This window comes from Rhamphochromis longiceps, linkage group LG6 (assembly GCF_057381845.1).
Source record: "Rhamphochromis longiceps isolate RC_006_pf linkage group LG6, R_longiceps_female_GT1.1, whole genome shotgun sequence".
Taxonomy (NCBI): Eukaryota; Metazoa; Chordata; class Actinopteri; order Cichliformes; family Cichlidae; genus Rhamphochromis; species Rhamphochromis longiceps.
The window spans coordinates 41377125-41403523 of NC_140562.1; the positions used below are offsets into that span (position 1 = coordinate 41377125).

A 26399-nucleotide genomic window follows, 5' to 3' on the forward strand; every position below is an offset into this window, starting at 1 on the left:
GCTCTCCCCACCTTTTGTTCTCACCCTCTGGGTTTCATTCAGAGTTCAAGCAGGTCATTAGCAGAGTGATTACAGTGGAAGAGAGGCCATCCATTAAGAAAATGTGCATGTATATATATCTGTGTAAATGGTAAATGGACTGGTTCTTATATAGCGCTTTTCCACTCTTCTGAGCACTCAAAGCGCTTTACACAACTTGTGCATTCACCCATCTGACATTCACACACATTCATACTCCGATGAATGCATCGGAGAGCAATTTCGGGTTAGTATCTTGCCCAAGGATATTTGGCATGCAGACTAGGGGAAGCCGGGAATCGAACCACCAACCTTCCGATCAGTAGATGACCTGCTCTACCACCTGAGCTACAGCCACCCGTGTGTGTGTGTGTGCATTTGCATGTCCCTTTCCCTGTGTGCACATGTGCCTGTCTGCATATGTGTCTGCCTCTATGTAACCATGGTGTGTGCCTGTGTGTGTATGTGCCTGTGTGTGTGTGTGCTTCTGTGTGTGTGCGTGTGTGCATGGGTGTGTGTGTGTGTGTGTGTGTGTGTGCTTGTGTATCAATCACTCCAGTGTGGGTGACTACGAGGAGCTGTTTGTCTTTCTCATAAAAGGGAAAGGGATCAAAAGGGCTGGTCTACCAGCTGGACCTTCAATCACACTGGGACAACGTGACTTTAGAGCCCTGGGCAGCTGGAGCTCTGGGGACTAATGGTGTGTGTGTGTGTGTGTGTGTGTGTGTGTGTGTGTGTGTGTGTGTGTGTGTGTGTGTGCGCACTCACGCCTGTAAGAATCCTCTTAATCAGGGTCCCTGCACATTTTCCATCACAAAATTCCAGACTTATCATTTATTAGAAAGCATTTCTTGTTTAGCACAGCTGTAACCTTTGAGCCATATTTTTGGCCATCATGTCTCATGGTTATTACTTTGTAGTCAACAAAACAGTTATATCATAATTTAATATTAGTAATACAGGACACTACTACCTCAAATCTGCCAGTTATTCATCAAATAAAAGCTTGAAAAGGTTTCTTTTGGACTGAGCATCATTTCAAAATATGACAAAGAAATGAATCAAATGCCAATATTTGAGAACCTGAAGCTCAAGCGACATCATCAAATCACACTGCACTCTATATATTTCCAGTCTTAGTTGGTTACTGTTGCGAACTAATCTATTGAAACATGGATGTAGCTTTTGGGTAAGATTACTTAAAATGGTTTCAGTTGACAATTCCTGTGGTTGCAAAAATAAGTCTAGTTGTATAGAAGCTTATGGGGAAGCAAGCCTTTCTTTCCTTTATCAAAATCTTCATTTTATAAACAATGGTCTGCATTTAAGTCAAAAGGGCTGTGGTTAGAGTGGGCCTACCTTGTGATTGACAAGTTGGTAGTACATGTCATCATCTCAGACCTCATATGTATGTTATCCTAATGGAGTACTTTGCCCTCAGAGGCCTCAGGCCTACTTGTGGTTCCTAAAGTTCCCAAAAGTAGCTTTAAGCTAACGTGTAACTATTTTTTTTTTTTTAATGGAAGCCCAGGTGCTCCAATTAATTGTTGGGAAGAGCTACACTGAACTCTCTATGAGTTGAAAGTGGAGGCCAGAAACAATAGGTCTATTGTATGAACAAGTGGATTTCTTATAATGGTTTTACCAACTTTTCCCAATTAAGCAAGATACAATTAAAAATATGATAATACCCAACAATATCCAACATAAGATAAAATGGACTCATACATCAAGATAAAAACCTTGAAATGTTCAGTTTGTACGATACTTAAAGTTTGTAGCTTGACTTGAAGCACTGTGATATAACAACAGGGGAATGTGGTAGTCTTCAAAAAAGTATATGTCAAATTCATCTGTGTTAGAATTTGTGAAAAGCATATTAATAATGTGCATTTCAGTCAAATGACTGTACTGCATCCTTGGCAGCCTTGGGGTTTAAAATGCTGATTATAAAACTCAAAGTTTTGAGTCATCCACCATCTTTCTCTCCCCTTCAGTTCACGTCGTCCCTTCATTGCAAACCAGCAGCACAACGAAGAATGACTGTAGTTCCAAACTTGAAATCAAAGGGGTTAAACAGTTATGTGCAGTTTGGCGAGAATGAAGGGGATTCATTTGTCAGCGTGACAACGGATGCATATAACGTGGATGACAATTCATGTTCCAGAAATAAGCTTTTTAAAAGGGCTCATGATGCAAATTAATTGTCTCAAAGACTGAATGCCAGTGGCATCTTAATGTGACAACAACTTCAAATCCCAGAGAAAAACCATAGACATGGACTTACCTATTGAAGCATTTAAGTTCAGTTCTTATGACGTCTTCCCCCAAATTTAGCCGACACCTATAAAAAACAAACACAGTCAACAACAAATTAAAAATGCTCTTTTGCTTACAGCATGTTTTATCAAAGGTAGTCCCATATAGAAGGCCTTGTGTAGATGCTTCTGTAAGACACTGAGCTGTGAGATAATCTGTGATACTATACAGACTTGAGGGTTTGAAGAAAATCTAGATTCAAGTTTTCAAATGCACAGGAATGCCTGAGCGATTACAAAAAGAGTTCAGCAGCCAGCAAATGAGGTGAGAGTTCAAAATGTTTGCACATTGTTGCAGAGACATTCCACAGACATAACTTATCATATTTCCTTTCGGTGCCCCCTTTCGAGTTTCAAAGTTCCAAAAAGTCGCTACGTGCTTTTCTGCCTGATAAAAATCTCTTTGCTCTTTCACAAAAAAGAGGATTTGACCTGGGCGTGTGTAAGTGTATACATGTGCATTCATGGGAATGCATGAATGTGTACATCTATCAGTGTGACGAGATCAAAGCAGTGCAGGCATGACTGAGTTTTAAGATCTAACGCGAACAAAAGTTCAGTACATTCTCTGGTGTCTGTCTGAATGGTGAGTATTTACTTAGAGCATTATAGTTAATAAAAGACAAAGTTACAAAAGCACTTGTGGGTTCGGCCATTTTTTCCTCGACAGCGGAACGCAGTTGAATCAACTAAAATTAAACTGGGACAGTACTGAGCATACTTTTTGCAAGATGTACAAATTCATGATCTTAACAGAATATATTTTGCCAGGGTTTGTGCTATACCAAGTCTGACATGCATTATCCCGTGGAGCTATAAATGTGAAATGTATGAATCAGTTGGCTCTGACATTAAATGGACTTTAACCTCCCAGCATATGAGTACAGACTGCATTATGTGTAATTAAGTCAATGTGAGAACATAGCAGTTAAAGGTAACTGTGAACAAATGATTATTTCCAGTGTTTTTCTCGTGAACAGTCTCCTGTTGTGACAAATGGAAATTGAGGACAATGTGCAGACAGCACACAGTCATGGACTCAATAGACCATGCCAACATGCACCAATCAATAGGCACTTTTGATATTAATTAATACTTTAACAAATCTCATGTGCATAAGCACTGGTGAAATTCTGTCCACCAGGTTTTAAAGAGTGTCATTTTGGTATTAAGTTAATCAGAAAAAGCTAGGAGCTAAAATTGCTACACGCCAAGGGTTTTGCTGTTGATTTGGCATGCTCTTAACAACGCTTCACTTTTTTTTTTTTGCAGAAAACAGAAAAATGGAAATTTCCATTAAAAAATACCCACATACGTGCAGATTTAGACATCATTACATTACTCACCAAGCACATTGGGAAAAAACGAAACAAAACTCTGACTTTTTCAGACACATACTTGTCCTGAAATGTATATAAACAGAGAGAAGATTGTGTTTTGCAAAAAATTCATCCTAAAAAAATGCAAACAAAATGATATCAACATCAAGTGATGAAGATCTGGTCCTAATGCTTCTAAACAAGAAAAGTAATAAACTGAGATTCTGGGTTCATCTCATGAGAAGTTCAGCAGCAGAGAGAATTTAATGCTTTGATCCAGGAGTTGTATCACAAACTCTTTCATACATTTTTCAAGATGTCATTGGGGCAGTTTGAACGCTTGTTAGCAGAGATGGGATCATATCTGAGGCAGAGAAATAATTTCAGAGGGCCGACTGACCCAGAGCAGTGTCTAGCTTTGAGTCTGAGGTAAAATAGCATTATTTTACTCGGTCCACATCATTGTATATTCAGTGCATACCAGTGCACATTCTGAGATACGAGCCCACTTGTTGCCAGATGTAGTGATCTGATTGGACCGATCTGTTTATTCGCATTAAAAAACAAAAACAAAATTGAGCTTGGAGCAAAATAACTAACTAAATTCATTTGTCCAGCAAAGTTATGCAGTTGGCGTGAATGACTGCATTAAGAGTAGGTGAGCCACAAACATATTTGATGCACAAAATATTTGCAAAACCTTTATATGTTCACTGTGTAAAGGACTTTATTGTGTCAGAGCTAAAGCTTTGGATTTCTGGGCCTTAAATACAATATCACCATGTGATCAACTAGGCTGCTATTACTTCGGAAGAGTTTATGGCTCATACCATCTGTGGCATATTGATGAAAAAAATTAAATAAATGCATTACTAATTAGATGCAAATTTAGGTCATTTTCATAGGGTAACACCAGTGACCTTTTTGTACCATCTCTCAGTTCACCTTAACTGTTTTTATGACCACTGAAACCAAATGACACCCAATCAAACCGGACAACTAGCTAGTCATTGTTGCACTTTTCTATCGCACTGTCTTGTTTCTGTATCGTTCTGTTCTGTCTGGTGTTGCACTGTTTTTGTTTTTTGCAATTTTTTCACACTTGCACTATGTAGTCCTGTGTTGATTGTCTGTTATATGTAGCATCATGGTCTTAGAGGAACGTTGTCGTACGTTTCACTGTGTACTGTACCACTGCTCATGGTTGAAATGACAATAAAGCCACTTGACTTGACTTGAATGTAGCCGAGTATTTACCAAGTGAAGAGGCAGCTTTCCTTTGGCCTCAGAAATCAAAACGCGACAGGTGGGGCACTGTAAACTCCAACACAGCAAATCTGATGGTATTATCAGACATTAGCCAAGATAGCAAGTAAAGGGTGTAAAATGTTGTAAATAAAACAAAAGTGTTTCAAAATATGGACATATTTAGTCAGAGAAAATGTTAAATGTATTATTTTTAAAAAGAATAAGGTTTTTGGGTTCAGTCAATCGACTTCTGAATTTGCTTAAATACCAATGAATCTAAATTTTAAGAGAAGTTATGAAGATAAAACCTATAAATCTCTCAGTCACTGGTTGACAGACATTTAGGTTTCTGTTTCCAAAAAGTGTCCATGAGGGTTCCTAAACATACATTAGATGAGGAGGTGTGTTGCAAATTAAGTAAGATAGGACGTAGATGACCGGTGCAATGACTGCAACCTTTCTTAGTATCTAAATATATCTCATTTTGTGTGCATATACGAGCACCTCGTTCTCACTATGTAAGTCTAGTTTAATGGAACTGGTGGACTGAACGATTATGTCTTCTCTGGATTCAGAACATTTTTGAAGCAGAGGCACAAATCTTCCCAAGCATGTTGTGTAATTTCAAAAATGCATGGTCACCAAAGAAAAACTTAGAATACCGAGAAGCCTGTGGAGGGTTTCTGAACCTGCAGCAGTGGTAGCTAAATGCATGAAAGCAGCTTGGGAATAATTTCAGACACATTCTTTAGGCAGCCTCAAAAAAAAAACCAACAAAAAAAAATCTTGCTCTTTTTTAGTCTCTTTGGAATCTGAATGATATTTCGGTCAAAGGCGAGAGCAAAAGCCTGTGGTTGTGTGGGTGAAATTCGGATACCATCCAATGTTCAAAGCCTTGAAATACATACGCCACACAATGTTAAAGCATTCCTTTTCACAATTTACAATGCATAAACATGATGGTTTACAGAGGCCCAGGGTGATTATTTGCACAGAGGTCTAGTTTCAGCTATTTCAGGTTTTTCTCGAGGCTGCCCGGCGATGTCGCCCCACAAAGTGATTCTTGAAAGTGTTAAACCACAGTCCCCCAATCCACCCCAACCCACCCACACCCATCTTCTGTGAACATAAAAAATTGAGTGTTTAGACTTCAAATATCTAACACAGACTGACCAGACAGCACAAGCTGCATAGAGCAACGCACGGCTGTCAGAAAAGAAAAGAAAGTATCGAGTACTTATGTTGCTTTACGTGATAAGTGCGCTGATTCATTGCTCTCGTATCACACACAGTCCTATGAATGAGGGAAAGGTCTGTTTCATTTAAAGTAAGCACTGCTTCTGTGATTTCATGACAGCAAAATTGTTGTTTCACTTAAAAGAGCTGACATATAAATCCAGGTTGCACCTCAGCACTCGGTTTTGCTCCAGGTCATGTATTCATTGCATTGTCTTCCTGCACGTACAGAACATGAACTTACTGTCAGCCACTCTGATATCACAAGAGAGAATGCACCAATTTCTCATTTTTCAAAACTTGTGAAAAACCTAAGCAGAGCAGCATCTCCACAAGGGCCTCACTGATGTATCTTAAAAGACTGCGACTTCTCAGTTTGCATTTGATTCTGTGTCTTTTCAGCAGCCGTGCGAGAAAGCCAGTTATGGGAAAACTGCAAAAGGGAGAGACAGGACGAGCTCGTGGGCCTTCAGAAGTCTTGTCAAAAGCCTTTCCTTTCTACGCTTTGTCCCACCGATATTCATCTTGCCAGTTGAAAAGTGAAGACGGCAAAAACTTTGGGCTTGAAAAGAACTTTTCAACTTCTAAGAGATACCTCGCAACAGGATTGAGCATTTGAAAAAAAAAAAAAGAAGAAATGAAGAAAAAGAACGAAACAGTAGGAATGGAAGGGACTTCCAGACCGAGAGGCATGTTAAAAATCAGATACCACAACTGAAAAATGGAGCAAAGATGAATATAGCATTGTCTTCTGGTGAAAAGACGAACCAGACACACCCTAGCACGCTCTGTGTACCCACATGCTTAAAATCCATTTGACACATCCCAATAAACATATACTTAATCTTCCGATATTTCCTCGGTCGGCATGTGCCTTTGTGTACGCGTGTGCAGCATGAGACGGATACAGACATAATAGAAGGAGAGAGATTGTGTGGGCGGGGTGATGGGCATATGTTTATGCATTAGCCACAACCGTCAGTTACACCTTGTTAGACACAATCCTCCTCAGATGTGTCATCCTGCAGCGTGCCGCTAAAAGAAAAGTTTAATAAAGTTTGAACACCATTTACTTTATCTCAAAGATCAATGGGGCCTTTCAAAATTTGCCGAGCAAAAACTTTCGCTCCACATCTTTTTACCTCAACTCCGCTCGTCTCTGAAAAGAAAGCTGACTTCATCACCGCACCTCAAGAGTTTGACGAAAATGAACGCTAAGCTCTTGAATCCTTTCTTTCTTTTGCTCAATGGCAAAATGAATAAATGATATTCCTCCCTTTAATCGACGCACTCAGCCATAACAAAGAGACTTTGAGACACTTTGAGGACACCTAACGATCAGAAGCATCAGGAGGTGCTCTTCGTTTTCGTTGATGGACAGGCAGATCAAAAAGCAAGCCCCTTAAACGCTTCTACCCACTTTAGAATAATCGCGCCTTTTCCCTCTTTCAAGCACAAAGTGGGAAGAGAGAATAATCGTTTCATCTTTTCTCTCTTCTCCGCTTTCAAAGTTATTTTGCCCATGATAAAGCAGTCTGTATTGACGACTTCGAAGGTGCCTTGTCTCTTGAAAGAAGTGACATTTTATCTATATATAGTGTTAGAGTGTGCTTCAATTTAACTTTGTCTGGCGCAGAGCATGTCTAGTGTTGATGTGGCTGACAGCTGCTGCTTGAAAGAAACAGAGAAAGTACTGAAGATTCAAATGAAGTTTTTCTATGACGACAGGGGCTTGATGTATGCTAATCAATCGATGGTGTAGAAAATATGCTTGCTGGTTGGGAGAGAGAAAGGAGAGAGCGTGAGTGACAGAAACTTGTCAGACAGCACTCACCAAGATATCAAAAAGTCACAAAGTTTGCGTCGCCACACAAGAGCCCAAATCGCATGTGGTATCTGCTACAAAAGGTCTAACTTGAGAAGTGCTGCATTTGATTTAAAGGAACAGAAATTGGGACAATTCTCCATATGGTGTGGCAGAAAGCAGGATTCTTCTTTTTTTTTTGAGGAGGGAGGGGGGCACGCTTTGTCTGTGTGACACCTACAGTGAATTCCTGAGAAAATTCTCTGTCTAGGTCTGTCTGAGTCTCTTCCATCCTTCAAAGGACATGGGCCATAGGATGTCGAATTTACATTACAAAAGACCCCAAACTGTCTCAGCCGGTTAAGGTGTAACGCATGATCAAATGGACACGTCAGATCAAATATATCAAACATCGATATCGAATAGAACAGATCATGAAAGAAGGACAAGACATCTGGTTTAAAAACACTCAGTTGGGGCTCAGAAACATTCTTTTCCTATACTTTTTCAGAGCTGTTTAGAGGCTTAGCCAGATGCTTGCAAGTTTACCACCTTGAAGCTTCTCTCCAGGCTACCTGACAGTCAGAGGGTTTGGGTAAAATCACAACGTCTGAGTTGCCGCTGCTCATTTCGACTTTCAGCTCAGACTCCCGAGTTTTCATAGTGCAGTAAAAGTAAAAGAAAAAAAATCAATTCCAGATGTGGATCCCAGCGGAATTCCAGGAAACAAATACTAAGCTGTTCATCTGCACGTTTCAAACTGTATGCTTCAAAATCAGCTGGGTAAGATTCAATCATCAGTGAATATTGACAGAGATGCACCATACTGGCCTCTTGAATGCAAACTTTTTAGACAATTCCAAGCCTATACATGGATCTCAATCACATGTGACTTAGTAATGTACTTTTGTTACTCAAAAGAGACAAAGAGTGTCAAAAAATGTAAACATCAGATTGAAGCTGATGCATATAACCTCTCTCATATTTACAGATTTGATGTGCTCATGCTGGCACAAATGTAGTCACACACACACAAACCACAGATGTGTTATCACCAAATGTGATTAACACTGTAAAACGATTAACATCATGGTATTTATTCAAATCGCAACATCAAACAAATTCTTTCTTCTTTTTTATCTGACTGATCAGAGAAGTTACTGTCAGGGGAGAGAGGCGCCTTCCGATCAGCTCACCATCGTGCGTCCAGCGCGATCGGCCAAACAAGGCCTGCGCTTTCAGCTCAACTCCCTCGCTCTCTTTTATCATTTACAGAGGGAGCGTGCCACACCAGCGCCGTCCTCGGCCCGAACAAGGCCGCTCACTGTCAGGCGGACAATGGACAGTAGAGCTGGAGGTGGCAGCGGAGTCATTGTGACAGATGATGTCAGGAACATCAGACGCTGATGCTGCCAGACACCAAGCAGAGGGTGACGGGGTCAAGAGAGAGGGCGGACAGCAAAATGGTAAACAGTGACACGGGGCTGTGGGGTCGAGGGGGTGCAGAATGTGAATGGAGAGAGTGTTTTTTGTGTGAGTGTTCCTGGTACTGCTGAAAGAAATACACTCTCTGAATAAAGAAAACAGTCATGCGTGCAGTCCCAGACCAGAAGAACTTTAACTGCAGCAGTGCAGTGATGCCATTTGATAAAGCAATCGTGTGTGCTCTGATATTTGTGCATATTATCTCAGAGCACAGCTTTCAATAGTATATCCCACACTCTTCACTTCAGAGGAGTAGAGCAACAGTCACTATACTCAAATATTTCTTCACTATATAATCTATAGCCAAATCTTTAATAATGCAAATTCAGCTGGTTCTAGGAGGCAGGATGAGCTCATAATCCTATTACATCATGATTCTGAGAGTTTCATTTTATAGCTTTATAGACTTTAAACCAAAGGCAGAGCACGGGTGAAATAAAAGTGCCAGATACTCCTGAGGAGCATAAAAAGCATTTGAAATCCCTCTGTTAGGAGCCTCGCCTTAGATTTGGACTCCAAAGTTTGGAGGACCAAAAGCATTTTGTGCTTCAATAATGTATTAAAACAGTAAATTCATTTTTAATCATTTTATTTATTTAAACATTACTAAAGTAATTTATTATTTAATTTAAAATGAAAACCCATCCATCCCATCCATTCTCTTCCACTTATCCTTTCCAAGGTCGCTGGGGAGCTGGAGCCTATCCCAGCTGTCTTAGGGCAAGAGGCAGGATACATCCTCCACAGGCTGCCCCTCTATTGCAGGGCTGACATATAGACACAGGCTACGTCCATACTAGCCCGGATAGATTTGAAAACGGCGTTTTCATCTGAAAACGCTCCGCATCCACACTAGCGTTTTCAGTCGTTTTCACAGAGTCGTGTGTCCACAATGAAACAGATGAAAACGCTTACGTCCTGCGCATGCGCAAAAGTGAGTGAAACTTAAAGAATTTGAAAAAAAGCTATCTGGAGCATGTACAAACTGATATTCATCTTTTTTAGGGCAGTCAAAATTGAGAGCAATCAAAACAACCGCTGTATAATGCACTGCACTATCTTTGTATATTTGGTCACATGACTGCATCACATGACTAAAATACATCATCGTTTTAGAAAGTCTGCATTTTTGTGTGTCCACGCTGCAACGAGACAGCCGCGTTTTTCCTTGAGGAAAGCGCCGTCTCAGTGTGGACGGGAGGCCAAAGCGCAGAGAAAACGATGCGTTTTCAAAGGAAAACGCATTAGTGTGGACGTAGCCACAGACAAACATTCGCACTCAGATTCACACCTGAGAAAATGCTGTTTTCGCATTGCAGTGTGGACTGCGAAAACGGAGGCTCTCGAAAACGATGATGCATATTAGTCAAATGATGCAGTCATGTGACCAATTCAACTGAGATGGTGGACGGCATTGTACAGCAGTTGTTTTGTTTGCTCTCAAAACTTGGCACTTTTCCTCAACATTTTGCTGCGACGTTTCAAAGAGCCGGAAAGTAAATAAACCGCAGACGGAAATGATGCAGGTAAATGGTCTTACGTTTTACGCATGCGCAGTACAGGAACATAGTGTTTTCAGTGTGGATGAAAACGATCAAAAACGATAGTGTGGACGTGGAGCGTTTCACTTATCCTGATTAGCATAGACGTAGACTTAGAGTTACCAATTAGCCTATCCCCACCAACTGCATGTTCAAAACCTCAGTTCAAAAACCTTTTTCAATACCCCAAATAGATTTTCAAAACCTGTTTTTTAAAAGAGTACAATTTAAAAAAGAGAAATATGTAAACGTATTCAAAAATCAAAGATTTATTTCTGACATTTAAAATGGCGAATCCACTCCTCATTTCCAATACCATTTCTTCCCTGCACTTCTCTTTACTCTCTTTACTCAAACTGTGTTGTAGTGATGTCATCAAGGTTTATCCAAAACTCAGGCTTAGACAAATTTTTGTGTCAGCCTTTGTTAAAATCTTGCGTTCTGATTTTGAAAAAGCTTCTACGGAGCAGTATGGTGCTAGTAAAAAAGGAAAAAACATGAAATAGTAATGTTTGCTGTGTGATATTGAACATCCAGAGCTTTTAGAGGGTGCACATCTATGAGTTGTTTCAATTCTTTGTGGCGGGCATGCTTGACGTGTGACACCACACACGAGGCAAGCTAAAGTGGGTGTCCACATATCAAGCAACCAGAAGCGACGTGGGCCCAGAGACCATAGAAAATCAATGACATTCAGAGACTTCAAGCAGCAACAGGAGAAGTAACCGCTGGCGATGTGAAGTTTTGAAACTTTTCTCAACTTCAAGGTGGGCAATTGAAGCACTGCCAATTACAGGAGAGGCTACATTTGAGGAGGTGGTAAATACATTGCAGGGCTCCATCAGGGCTGGGCAATTAATTTACCCAAGGGGTCATATGAGAAACTGGGACTGTTGTGGAGGGTTGCACCCTTAGCGTTAGAGCGTTACCTAGGCAACAGGAGTCAGTATGTGGACCAAGCTTCAATCAGCAGTTTGCATAAGCTAATTGCTATTTGGGCACTTGTGTGATGACAAAAATGTTTTGATATTTCTGAGTGCTGTTATACAAATTACTGTCACACATTTTTTTTCTTTCCACCAGCAAATAACCATGAAAAACAGACAATTGTGGAGAATATCGGGTATTTAATTTGGATTTAGCACAAATGATCCTTAATGCCAATTACTAACATTGTACACAGTCACCACAATGATCAGTTTCCTTTTCTTTTTTGGGTCTGTGTCGCAGGTTATTTCTGTAAAATAACACAAGTCCAGTCTGAGGGGACTCAAAGTCAGGATATTACTGCATTTGGTGAAGTGATATTCACAATAAAAAAAAGTCTTCCTAATACGAGTTCCTTGGCATTATGAAACACTGGCTGTATTTAGCAGACTCACCAGACTGCACAGTTTTGATCATTTAAAATGTGTAATTATGCATCTGGTCTCTACTGCTGCAGGGAAGAAGAAGGGGAAACTACCAAGAAAGGCATCAGTGTGTTTTGAGGTGCATTCGAATGTGTATTTTTAGAGCTGCTGTTGTTGGAGGAGGAAACACTGTGGAACTGAGCAAAAACATTTAGACAAGCTTGTCTTTATGTTGAGACTTCACTCTACTGGTTGCCTCCACAGTCATGCTGTGGGATGAAACAATCTGTTGTTGCTCTGACACCTGTTTTCATGGCTAACTCCTCATATTAGTTGAACTTGGTCTGGGAAAAGAAGACACATCGAACCACCCACTCACTCTAAACCGCAGTTCCCCTCCTCGGCTTCATGCTCACACTTAATTGTCTTAGTAATTAGAGACACAGCTTTGTCTGCTATACGCAGTAATGCTACAGTATTTGCACACGCATTTGGACTGGGGTCTTCTTTAAGCCAACAACCTTCCCCCTGCACATCTGTTGTTGTTTGATGGCTTAAGGGCCACATAGCCACGCTGGGCTGACAATGATGACAACAAGATCGGCAAGAAGGTCTGCACAGAGCAGTAGACAAAACAAGTCATATTAATACACAACCTGTAAGGAAACTTTAACAGCAGTTACATAAAGTCGTGATTTTGGATATAGAACTGGATGGGACAGACAAATACTGTACCAGTTAAAAGAAGATGTTGGCTCATTATGTTGTGTATCCATGTATTTAATATATCATTTAATATGGAGGACATGATAAGGCACGCACTCAAAGTTCTGAAACGCTAACATTTCGTTAAGACCATCAAGAAGAAAATGGTCGAAACAAAAATACACTAACTCTTTGTTCCCCTGAAGCATGCACACAGGCGCACCTCTGGAAGAGTTTCACAGTCATTTAACATCCAGGCATCCATTAAAAAACAGATTTTAACAGAGTTAGAAGTTAGCAGGAAGTTAGCTCGCTAGTTTCCACCCAAGCATAATATGCCACGCTCTGAAAAAATTAAAACGTATAGCTCTGCTTTTGCTTCCAACATAAATGAAGACAGAAAACTAAACAGCAGTGAGGTTTGTAGTGTTACTGAAGTTTGGCAAGCTTAGGGTGACCATATTTTGATTTTCAAAAAAGAGGACACATGAAGAACATGAAGAAGAAAATTTTAACATATTTAAATGATGCCTTCTCTGTGCGGTTAATGAATGGTGAAACAAAAAATGTCATATAAGCTTTTACAAGTCAACAAGGGCAAAAAACTAACTTGAAAAACCTCTGCAGAACAACAACTCACAAAGCAGCAGCTCGGGGATGACATCACACATATGAGTCCTCTGTAGGAAAACCCGGACATTTTCATCAATCTCGAAAATCCGCCTGGACGCCTCGGACAGAACATTAAAAGTGGGGAAGTGTCTGGGGGAAAGAGGATGGTTGGTCACCATAGGCTGGCTGGTATATAATGATGTGCTACGTGATGGCTACCGACACAGCTATGTTAGCATAATATAAACACAGTGAAGCTGGAGGAACGCTAACTTTTTTCCACCTGATAAAAGTTATCGCGAGGATTCCCGACGGTTAGGGACAAATGCAGTTGCATGGCAGGATGCTGTAAACGGACCAAACTTCAGTCAGGAGAACAATAATCCATCCACAAGTCATTAATATAATGCTGCATGCTGGGCTGTGGTTACATCGCAAGGTTTTAAAAACTGAGCTTTAAAATGAACAGTAGTAATAAAATCTGATAGAGGCGGACAGTGATCATTGACCTTTAGGGGCTTGTACAGGATACAGAGCATTAAAATATGTTAAAAACACAATAGCCTTAATAAATGCAGAGTAGTTTGGACCCAGAAGCAGGGTTCATATGCCATCACTTAAAGACCAGATTCTTAGGTAAAACTGACAGAAACCTTTGAAATGTTATCAGATCTGACAGGAGATTCAATGTCGCTGTGCCCACTGAAATTAAAATGATGTCTATCACCAGATTTATTTAGATACAGATTTCAAGTTAAATTCCCAGAGTCCACAGATGATGACTGTCAAGTTGTGAGACTTGCTTTTCAAGGGACTTTGCCAAATACTCATCATCAACGTTTCTATATGATGGCTTTACATTTTGTAGATAAAAAAAAAGCAAAATTGATTTAAGTGTGCAATGAGATATGAAGAACAATTGTAATTCCTCCGCACCAATCAGCAAAAATAAGAATCTGAAAGAAATGAAAATAGCAGTTTATCTGCAGTATTTGTAGCTTGAGGAGTTCTTGAGTCTTTTTAAAACGAGTTATTTCCTTTATAGCATCTAAGACCTGCTAAGTAAAGCCATCAAAAAATTTGGACGTCTCACTCCCGTTACACGACAGTTTATAGAACCATTTTCTGGATGGCATGGCGTAGAAATAAAAGCGAACATCCAACCTAGCTGCTACGTGTCTCTTCACTCGAATACTTCTTCTTGTATTCAGGCAATTGATTCGTCTCTATATGGCAACGCAAATATGAAAGGCCCGCTTGTGTGTATGCGTGGGAACATCAAAACAGTTTTAATTGTGGCTAATCCTGGACTAAGATTCTTTCTAATGGGAAATCTTCAGTGAAGATGCTCCGACTCAATTTCCATCTGGGATTATTGATCTCTTTCATTCACAGGCTTACATCTCACTGTGGATAATCATCCATGTCCTGGCTCACAATTATAAAAAATGGAAATATATATATTTATATGGTGCAAACGCACATCCACAGTCACACACACACACACTTGCAGTTGTTTATCTACTGTAATGTGGTGATACTGTAACCTTGCTGAATGTAGCCTAGTGTGAATTTCAGATGTGTTCTTTGCTCTTTTCTTTTTTTTGCTTTTTGGAAGGGAACACGAGGCCTAGGACGCCCATGTAGGTCAAAAACAAATCCTGCGCCTCAAGCTGGGAAGCCAGAAACTTCTTTGAGCATCTGAGGGAAAGGAGCAGGAGCACTGAGTTTCTTCCAGGTGCTGCTTTTCACAGTGGTAATCCTGCCACGGCGTGACTGTGATTTTTACAGAAAATCTCTCCAAACATGGCCCAGATGGTGGGAGGTAGAAGTGCGTGCGCACACACACACACACACACACACACACACACACACACACACACACACACACACACACACACACACACACACACACACACACACACACACACACAGAGAAAACACATTCATTCACAGACACACAAACACACACACATAAAAGCATAGGACTTGTATACAGACACAGCTGTACACTTATAAAGTACAAACCTCACACACACACACACACACACACACTAAAGGTGAGAACTGACTTGTTGCTCCTGGGTGGTCTCTGTGTAAAGATAAGGCCAGGCAGGAATAAAGCCTGTTACGTTACGTTGAGGCTCAAGCTCGGGACTGTTTCGTTATGTTCCTCTTTCATACACATGTGGAATGTCTGCGGCAGAGAAAGAGCCTGCTCCTTTCTAAGTTTAGCTCCGATTACAGAGGGCTTTCTTAATGACAATGAGTCAGGAATGAAGCTGTATAAACCTCCTCCTCGGCTCTATTTCTGCTCTCATCAGCTCTGTTTGTGGAGGAGTTATACGTGTCCTAATACAGAAGACACCTCTCCTTTGTAGTAGTGTTGGTCAGGCATGACGATCCTGACGGTGGTTAGCATGTGGAGGATGTGGAAACGGAGGACGTTTGAAATGAAGAGATAAAAGAGTTAATCTTCCACCATTTCTAAACCGATTCCCTCCATAGCTTCCTATTTAAGTACAAGGGAAGAAAGAGGAAAAAGAACTTGCTCCATCTCTCTGAGCCTTTCTCCATCTCTCTTTCTGTCTGTTTCATGTGGTTACTGGAACAACAATGTACATTCTGAGTGCTAGGCCTTTGATGTTGTTGCATTCACGGAGCCGTCTTAAACCGGAGGAGAAAGAAGAGGGTGAAAAAGACGCAAGAGAGATTCTGTGGTGTGTTTTTGGTCTCTCTCTCTCTGTCTTTCTCTTTCCATCTCTCTCTCTCTCACTGGCAAGGCATCTGACATCTCCCGGCAAAAGACAAATTCGGTTTCGCCTGTTAAGTCGTCAGTCAAAGCTTCGTAAGACTTTTTTTTTCTTTCTTGCTCTCTCTCTGCCTTTTTCTCTCCCTCGCGCTCTGTCTTTGCTTCATTTCCGTGGATGCGGTATTGTGTAGGCCGCTTACACGCTTTTCAAACAATAACAGTTCACCCCCCCACCACAAGTTTCCTCTCTGCCAGAACCCTACACATGCCAGCACATCCTTTACAGATCCTTGAACCAACAACAAACGTTAAGCATTTTCACCGCCGAGAGAGATGAGGGGCCCATCCGCAAGCCCCTGTGTAATTAAACTAGATCTAATACTGTTATATGTTTCTTTTAGAAAGAAGGAGCGTTTCGGGGGTTTCTTTCTCACAGTGGTGAATACGAATTCCCAGGTCAGCATAATGTTCTGCGTATGGGACGATAGGAAAGGAACACTGCAGGTCTCAGACAGCCTGCAAAATTGTGATTCTCTGAGCTTCGACGGCCTCTGATTATAATTCCTTTCTTACAATCACAGTGTTTATGTGCTTTTAAAGGATACGATTATACTAAAAGAGGAAAAACATAGGAAACAAACGTGTGTTTTTATCCCAGAGCATCAAATACTACACGCAAGGTGAGTTGATGCAATTTCCATGAAAATATTTAACTGACACATGAAAATGGCCCCCTTTTAAAGAACAGTGGAGGTCATATTAAGAGGCTGCAGAAGTACTGTGGAGTAAATGACAGGTACAGCAGCCAGGAGATCTTCTAGAAGGAAGGCTCACCACTAAACATGGATCAAAAGTAAATGTAATTTGGATGCCTCTATCTAAATAAACGACCACACGTTTCGTTTCAAGGATCAGTGAAACATAAAAAAATGCACAAATAGAAATGAAATTAAAATCATAGAAAATGTCTTTCCATGTTTAGCAACTTGGTCCTAAAATATGATTTAAGAAGCTTGTTTCTGCCAAATGTTTCATAGCACTGCTTCTTATACGGCTGTGAACCTCTCCTGTATGTGTACGTCAGGACAACAACATGTTTGGTTCATTTTCAGCTGTTGATTGGCTCTTTGGGGACATAGCAACTTAATTTAGTCCTAAAGTACTATTTAGTTTATAGGGATCAGGCATTTTTTCTCCACAATAAAACTTGATAAAACTGTCTTATTTGAAGCCTTGAGAATGAGGATGAACTAAACTATCACTAGTCTCATCCTATTATTCCAGGCTTTCGACAGCGGGCATGTGTCGGAAGCACCACGAGAAACAGTGAGCCAAGTCTATTCTTGCACATACAGTACTACCTCGCACTGAAAGATTCCCGTCTTAATGCTTTTGTACATAGCTTTTCCACGAGGGTTATTTGGATTATTTCGCTGTTACATCTATGAAAACAATAAAAACCAACATCCTTCCAGTGCCTCTGTCCGTCACACTGACAGAAACACATCTCAATCTTCCCTCCATCGCTTGCCATCGCTTCACCTCCACCTCCAGTGCTGCTGCTTACACCGACGGCAGGAGGAGAACATGAAAGAGACAATCAAACGCGAGGCATCAGAGCTGTCATTGGTGTCTGCAGAATGCAAAGTGTTATCAGAAATATAGCTGAACCTGATCCTCTGGTGCTCTGTCCTTCCCACAGGCAAAGTTATCCTTTCAACTCACTGTGGATTTCAATAACATGCAAACAAAAAAACATCGACAACTTCATAGAAGGCTGTGTGTGTCTGCGGTTATTCAGAGAACGCTGAATGGTCCTCTGCTAATGGTGTGGTATCTAATGCATGTTCTGAAAGAGAGGTTTATAAAAGAATACATGCGATCCTGTATTCTTTAATTAATGCTTCCCTGCAGGCCTTTATTTCAGTTTATCATCTATAATTTATTGTTATAGATGCCTCGAAATCATTAAAACTCTTCTAAGTGACAACAGACATAAGTTGCTCACAGAGTAAGTAGGTCTATAGCCTCTTTGAAACGCTGAACACAGTGGCGCTATTGTCACAATAAAGGGAGGTGTGAGGATGTGCAGGGAGAATACCCAGAAGCCTCAAATACCCCACTGTCGGGGCAGATGAAAGGGCCGCACCAAGCCAAATCACTTTATCAGCCCAAACAGCCTCTCTTATTGTTAGGCGCTTCTCAGACGTTGGGTGCTGAGATGTCACACCACTAATTGAGAGTCACAACAAGGCCCCTTGTTTGGCCTGCTCCACCGGTTGTGTACAGCTACTGTAATCACCACAATAATTTGGCTCCCTGAAACATCAAATGGCAGCGTGGAAGCTGCAGGAATTTGCATTGCAGCCTTTGATGTGGGAAATTTAAACAAAGCAAGCTCTCGCTCTCTTGAACGGTGTGAAGGTTACAACGTCCTGCCCTCCACTGTCTGTTATAACCCAGGGTTGACCTAAGGGCTTGTTTATCTTTTACACACAAAAGGAGACAGACATCGTTATTAAGACATACTAGCAAGAGCCCGCAAGTCTTGTTGATGGCGGTTTACATTGCACAAGAGTAGGAACCTTTACTCAATGCTCGACTTTAATCCAAAGCCATGCTAGCCGCTCCGTGTGGCTGTGTTTAAACACGCTCATACTCTGGGCAAAATGTTAACATCATGCTAACATGCTAATCTTTTACACGCACAATAGTATATTGAACGCAATGCTTAGCATATTAGGGTCAGGATGTTAACATTTAATATAGGTTAGAGTTATGGAAATTTTATTTCTCAAAGGTTTATGATCAATCCATGGTGGGAATACTATAACTAACTGTATTAAAGAGTCCCTCTTGGAATATTGTTGATTGACTAAAACAAGACTTTTAGAGGGAAGTTTGGTTTTTTGACTAATTCGAGGCCAAAATCAAACCCATAAGTACTGATACTCTACAAGGTCACCAAGCAAAATGTCTTCCTTCTTTAAAATGACCTTTACTGCATTTTCTTATTTTGTGTTTTGCACATAGAGTATAGGTATAGTTACATATGCAAATACAAGCACAACAAAAAAAAATCCAAAATTAAAAAAAAATCAGAGCAGCATACAATCAAAAAGTTTTTGCCTGGCTTTATGCAGTCCAATAAAAATATGTGTACACGCTTAATGCTTCAATTGGAATCAAAAGAAGAAATATCAGCCAGGTTCACTTTAATAACTGATCAACAGCAAATGTCACCACCTCTATGAAAGCTGAAGCATTAGCTGTTTGCTTGTCTGGACCCTCCAAGTGTGTGTTAACACAATGTCACAATAATAGAACATCAGAACATGCTATGCTCAGAAAAACTACAAAAAACACAAGAGCTACTCCTTAAAGTCTGCAGGTGTCAGACAACCAGATAAAGATGAAGACGTGTGTCCTGTCTGGAAGGGTTATAAGGAGAAAGCAGCTTCACTAAAGATGAACGTGGCTATACGGCTTAGGTTTACAAAGTTGCTGAACAAACCACTAGATTTCTGTAATAATGTCTTTTATATAGATAGGACCAAAGTAGAACTGTTTGGGACATCAGCACAATCATCCTTCTTCTTAGAGTCGAGCATGGTGGTGGAAGAGTAATGGTTTGGGCAATAGGACAGGGACACAGTGCGGTGACTGAGTTGGCCCTGTACTCCTCGGTATACCAGAGAATTCTAGAGTCAGACGTGAGGCCATCTGCTGGACTGTCCCGTGAAAACTCAGCAATTCCTCAAAGTGCAGAGTTGAGACAGCTCACCTGCTGTTCAAATCTTCTGTTTGCAACAGTATAACATAACACTGCTTGTTCCAACAGGGGATAAACTTAGTGGCTGAATCAATGACCACTATAAGATATTAAATGATCATATTTAACTGACTCGTTAAAGAGCTCAAGAATGAAGATGTGGAGTTGGAAATGAGCATATCGATGAGCAGATATGAGAATAGATTCCCTTTAATTAACAGTTTTTATATGAAAAGGAAGCAGCACACTGATTAACTAGAACACAAAGATAGCTGAAGACAGCAGTTTGCACACCCACAGATATTTCCTTAAAACTCAAATGAGTTGTGATGAATAATTAATTTAATACATTTCCGACCAATTTCAGATATTATTAGATACATATATAAATGTGCTTTCACAACAACCAGTTCTACGTTTGTTGTCTGGACAATATTGAGAGCCACACAAATTTAATGGCACATAGCTGGATGGATGAATAATACAGCAAAATAATAAACAAATTTATGAACCAAAGCCATCGGCAAACACAGCGACAGTAACCACACCCAAAGACTTATAAAATACGTCGCCTCATTTATATTCCTAATCTGCTTCCCAGCCACCTAAACCCACAACAGAAGAACACTTGACACTGATCTCATATCGCTATGTGTGAGTGACCTCATCCTTTCCTCTTCTCCCTCTGTGGCCCCCTCAGTGAGATCTGCATGCTCACTCAGCCATGCATACTGACGTCTAATCAACAGCAATTAACCCTGGCCTCTTTCATAGGCCGTGGAGCTCGGAGATAATGAAGACACCACTGTGTATTTATTTTCCTTTTTCCCACACACAGCATTTGTCATCTGGAAACTTTTTTCAAGGCTCACTGACTTTGGAATGTGACTGCCAACACCATAAAAGCGTCCCCTCGATATTGCTGTCAATGCTGGGTGAACATAATTAAGACTGTGAAGAAAGCGATAAGACACGGAACAATTTGGAGATGGTTTTGATTTTTTCTACACACCTATTGCAATATTGCAGTTCTGGATGTTTTTCTAGGCATTATCCAACAGAGGTGCATGAGAGACTCCAACTGCTGGATTGGACATTGGCCAGACTTTAACATGCCAGCCCTCTAACACAAAGTCTGTGTCGTGTAGGGCTGAGTTGATATGCTAACAGTACAGAGAACAGTCTGGTGCTACCTCGGGCAAGATCCTTTCAAGTGGTTTCTTTACCAGATCCACACTGTGTATTTCCAATAATGCAATAGTGGCTGAAGCAGACTATCTCCTGCTGTGTGCTACAAATAAGAAAGAACAACTATGGATTTCTTTTAAAAAACGTCATTCTCCTGATATCGTCTTAAGTTCATATGAGAAAATGGCCATAGCCCATTTTGTATAGTGTAGTACCCTCTGGAAGATAGGAGCCAGCGTTGCTGAGGTGTGACAAACCTTGTTTCGGCTGTTTTAATTCCATTTCTTATTCCTTGCTGCTGAGATAATGGAGTTCTTCCTCAATCCATCCACTGTATCTTTGGTCTCGCTCCAGTCTATCTGACTGTAGGCTGAACTAGAAAACAAAGAGACACAAGAAACATCCAAACAGTGTTACGGTCTGCTGTTTCAGACAAAGGTATTTGCATTAGTTTGCAGGGAGATCTCTTTTTCGACAGAGTTTTGGAAGCCACATTGTAATCTTAAGCAGAAGAATGATTCAAGTGTCAGTCAATCTCCCCTGTGAGAAGCAGACAAGCTAGTTGGAGCCTTGGATGCAAAAATAGCATGGGAGATGGAGGACACCCTTGCTCTACCCCCACATCTGACCTTTGGCTCTTTGAAGAAAAATGTCTACATCAAATACTCTGAATTATCTATTCAAATGCCTGGAAACAATCTTTGGACAATGACACATCAATCAAACGTTCTGTGAACCGGGGGTGGTTGTTTATATAAATGCTGTCCATCTGGGGGAGAGATCTCAACAATGTTACATCTCTTTTTCTGTGGGGAGATGGCAGTAAAAAGAAAGAAGGAAGTTCATAGAAAAACTTAAAATTCTGCCTTTTTTTCTCTTCTTCTTTCTTTCCTCAAATCCCAGCGTGAATGTGTCGGCGAGCTCGTGGTATGCACCAAGATGAAAAGTAGAGGCCATCCCTTTGAAATCCTCCTCAAGTCAAAATTACCATTTCATTTCAACTCCAGCCAGGAAACGGAGAGCGGGGCCACTGCTAACTGCTTTGGGCATATCGTTATTTATTGTGTGTAAACTTTGTAGGAACATTGTTGCCTGGGAAAATGTGTTGTGTGGGTGGTAGAAGTGAGCAGTTGGAGCAACCACAAAGGGAGAGATCAGGCCTATTTTCTCTGTAGGAGGAACACATAAAAGTGAAAATAATGCCCATTATTACAGAAAAACAACATCAGCCTTCTTTGCTCATAATTGTCTAACAGCTGAGAAATTACCACTGAAGCTAAACAACCAACCAGTTGACCCTATTTAGGTAACTGCATTATAATTTTTCTGCTCTTTTAATTAGTAAGCTCTCTGTGCTAAGTGGGCCATTATCTGAGTTGGAACTAACTGCTTTTTCTATATTAAGTCTGCCATGTTGTTTCATTTAATTAACTTTATTGACCTCTACGCTGCAGGGGTTAACATTTTCTAAGCTATACTGTGAACCTACTCATGTAGCAGTACTTTAAAAAGTCCTTTAAAATGTGTTATTCTTATTGTGAAAAGTGGATTCATAGTTTGCTGTTTTACATATTTGCCTAAAAAGAAAAATATCCCTCATTTAGTCCTGGGAGGAGGTCTAAAAATCCCTCAGGCTTGTGTCAGGAAAGGAATCTGGTGTAAAAATCTGCCAAATCAAACATACAGAGCCCTGCTCTGGTGTGAATAAAGGAGGAGTCAAACGTACTTTCTAGTTTGAGCCAGAAAAGATTACTAAACATGGGATCTTTCCAAAATACTCTGTAACACATTATTTTGACCATATTAGATTTAGTTATTCCTTGGTGTTCGTAACAGTAGCTATATTTCATGTATTTAGGAGACTACATTTGCAGTTTTGATTCAAACTGCAATAATCTTTTTTTCCCCTTTCTTCTGGAGACTATTCTAGCGGATATTGTATGAAAGAGATGACACGCCTTGGATAAGTTGCACCAAATACCAAACTTAGAATCATCAGTTAACCTAACAAGCACGCCTTACTTGTTGGAGACTAAAGGCAGTCGATGGCATCATCAGAGACATAGAGAGCACATACAAACCCCACAGAAAGGCTACAGCTGCTGAGGAGGTTCAAACCAGGAATCTTCTTGTTGTGAGGCAGCCGTGCTAACCTCTATCATGGCTGCCCCAACTGTAGAGAAAGTAAGCCAAATGAAACCACACAAATTCTGAATTTGCCATTATTTCACCTTCCAAATGCAATTTTGTAAAATTTAGATCGTTAGTCTTTGAGTAGTCTCATGGGTTTTGTTTTTAGACAGTGATCTGGGTCAGTACCTGAGTTTAATAGATTCTGCCTGTGATATGAGGGATGTGGCTCATATCACAGGCAGATTTTTTTTTTAATCCAATTTTGGCTGAGTTCATAATATCGTTTAAATAGAAGTGATTATATTTAATACCACTAAAGAATAACAGTGAAAAGGCTGTTCTTGGTGGACAAGGGTTGATTGAGGTTGAGCAACAGTAGAGTAGGTCTATTTAACCAACAGTGCTCTGCCAGCTAGTGACATTGGTAACTTTGCTAAAAGCATACAAATCAAGAGTTGCACACCTACTAAGACAATAAAAGGAAAGCCTATAAGGTCTTATTGAGGTGTTAGCAGTCTAAGTGGCATATCTAGGAACATATCATTAAAGTACAATAGAAATACAGATATGACGACACATAAAGAAAGTGGCTTTAGTGAGGTAGGCTTCTGGTTTGATATCTTGGATGTTTCATTTGAGCTGGTTTCAAGTAAATGGGCCGATCATAGGGATCCACAAACATATAACTAACTTCAATTATTTGTACCATCCTGTTAGTTTTAAAGGCTGGATCATTTAGTCCGAACTGTTCTTGTTTTTGTGACCCACATTCAGCACCATCAGACAGCTGTTTGCATTACAAACCAGGCGAACACTACCTGGCCTGCCTCTAATGGCAAACAGATAAAGTGTGTTATCTAGCTAGTAAACACAGTGAAGCATTTGGAAGCTAAAGATCCAGTGTATTTCTTTTAAACTACTAGGGATTATATATTTTATGAGACAAAACAGAGCTCTGAAGCACGGTAAGAACTAATGCTGACTTTGCTGTTTGCAAATCTCTGTTGTTTACAAATTATTCTGTGTGTTCTTCTCTCTTCAAGAACAAAGGAAAGGTAACACGTTACTGATGATTGAATTCCCATTTTCAGTTAAACAAATGATATAATAACAGATAATATGTCAGTGCTGGATTATCAATTTAATCTGCTGCCCCCAAGTGGCCAAGAATTCAAATAAATAAATTTTTAATCACTGGATCATTTACTACAACTTTTGTAATATGTAATTACTCTTAATTATTCACATCAAACAGAACAGGTAGCACAGAGTGTGGGGGTGAAAGCACATACATACGCACAATAAGTATCAACAAAACAGTCCAGTCATTCTAATTTAACCAATTCTTCTCTCAAAGTTTAAACACAAACATCCCCAGAACAAAAACACGTGCCCACAAATATTAAGAGGAACATTATTCATGCGATCATCATCATCGTACTGTAAATGTGTTATCATTGTGTTTAATAGAATTAAGACCATAAGGAGAGAGTGTGGACAGAGCCCAGTTGATTCATGACCAGAGGGAGAGGCAGCAGAACTTTGTTGACTGTGTTCTCCTCCAACAAAAGAGTACATCTAATCTTAAACATATGGCTGAAGCCGGGGATCCACAGATGACAGCATGCAGAGTATGGAAAAACACTGCAGTTGTCTTTTTTTCACCCCTATAAATCCATGTCAGCTCTTTTATGTCCTGGATGTTTTCGCTGTTTCAGACACTTGTACATTCCCCAAACCAGTTAAAGTTAAAGATTGCACCATGTAATGTTTACTAAAATCATAAATTCACTCACTTCTGGTCACATAGTTTTCTGTTGAACTTTTCTGCTCTAGAAATTCCAGATAATAGTATTTTACTATTTTAAGTAATGATACACTGAGATATCTAAACAGAAATACACAAGTTAAGTAGGCTAGCTGCTTGATTCCCAAATATAATTAAGGGAAGGACTGGATTGTCGAAACAATATGATGGTCACACACTGTGATCTATCTCAGCATATCGCAACTGGCGCAGATGTAACACAGATATAAATGTGTAATGGATTTTTAATAGTCATGATTCTGCTGGTGAAAGAGATGTGCACAGTGGCACGCGTGACTTGTTGAAATACAGAAAATAAGAATTTGCATGTAAAACACGTGGACTATAGCCCTGCTCTGACTCAGTAACATCATCTTGGCCACTCTCAGACAAGTTCTGCAAACGTGTCAGTTAAAGGAGTTGAAAAGCAAGCTGGGTGTTGCATATATATTTGGACTACAAGGGCTTGTTCATTTGTTTTATCTGTCCCACATTTTGTGTCCTCCACAAGAATTTATTTGTACTGGCTGCGGCTGCATCGGACTTGGCTGCAGGACTTATATATTTAAACAAGGACTGTTGAGAGTAAGGGGAAGTGTTCGACTAAACTCAAGTCGGGTCTTCTTTAACATTTAAACATGTTTCTGTCCACAAGGGCAAAAATGTTTACCTCTGCTGGTTCTGTTCCCGTTGTACAGCCAGACAGTTTCTTTCAGATCCATACTCTGGAACAGCAAAGAAAAACAGAGTCAGAGAAGAAGAGTGCACGATAGGTGAGGAAGGAAACAAAGGCATAGCAGTTGCAGGAAGTAAACAAACTGACAAACTGAAACATGAATATAAGACAAAGACAGATGGGAACAAAATGGAATGAGTTGCACGAGGCTAGATCGTCTTACAGGAAGCGCACGCTCTGATACTTTAGCCGCTGACCTCTCGTATGCAGCAGAGGGGGTGGAGGCGACAAGGGCTCTGCGGGCCCCATCTGCACGGCTTGTCCCTGGCTATGTGGTCATGTGTAGCACCTGGCCCCAAGCCAGCGCCCAACGCCCCTTTGTGGTGGTCAGAATGGCTGGTTGGGGTCTGCCTTTGATCCCGGGCCAACTATT

The 26399-nt window shown here is 40.4% G+C and overlaps 1 long non-coding RNA gene across 1 annotated transcript; it reads right to left on the reverse strand.

Moving 5' to 3' along the window:
* Positions 1-49: 49 nt before the first annotated feature.
* LOC146668756 (uncharacterized) lies at positions 50-26399 on the reverse strand. Its single transcript, XR_014912006.1, has 4 exons — positions 26190-26399; positions 25961-26015; positions 21608-21725; positions 50-2362 (listed from the first exon to the last, which is right to left on the reverse strand). It is a non-coding gene; the product is annotated as an uncharacterized LOC146668756 (long non-coding RNA).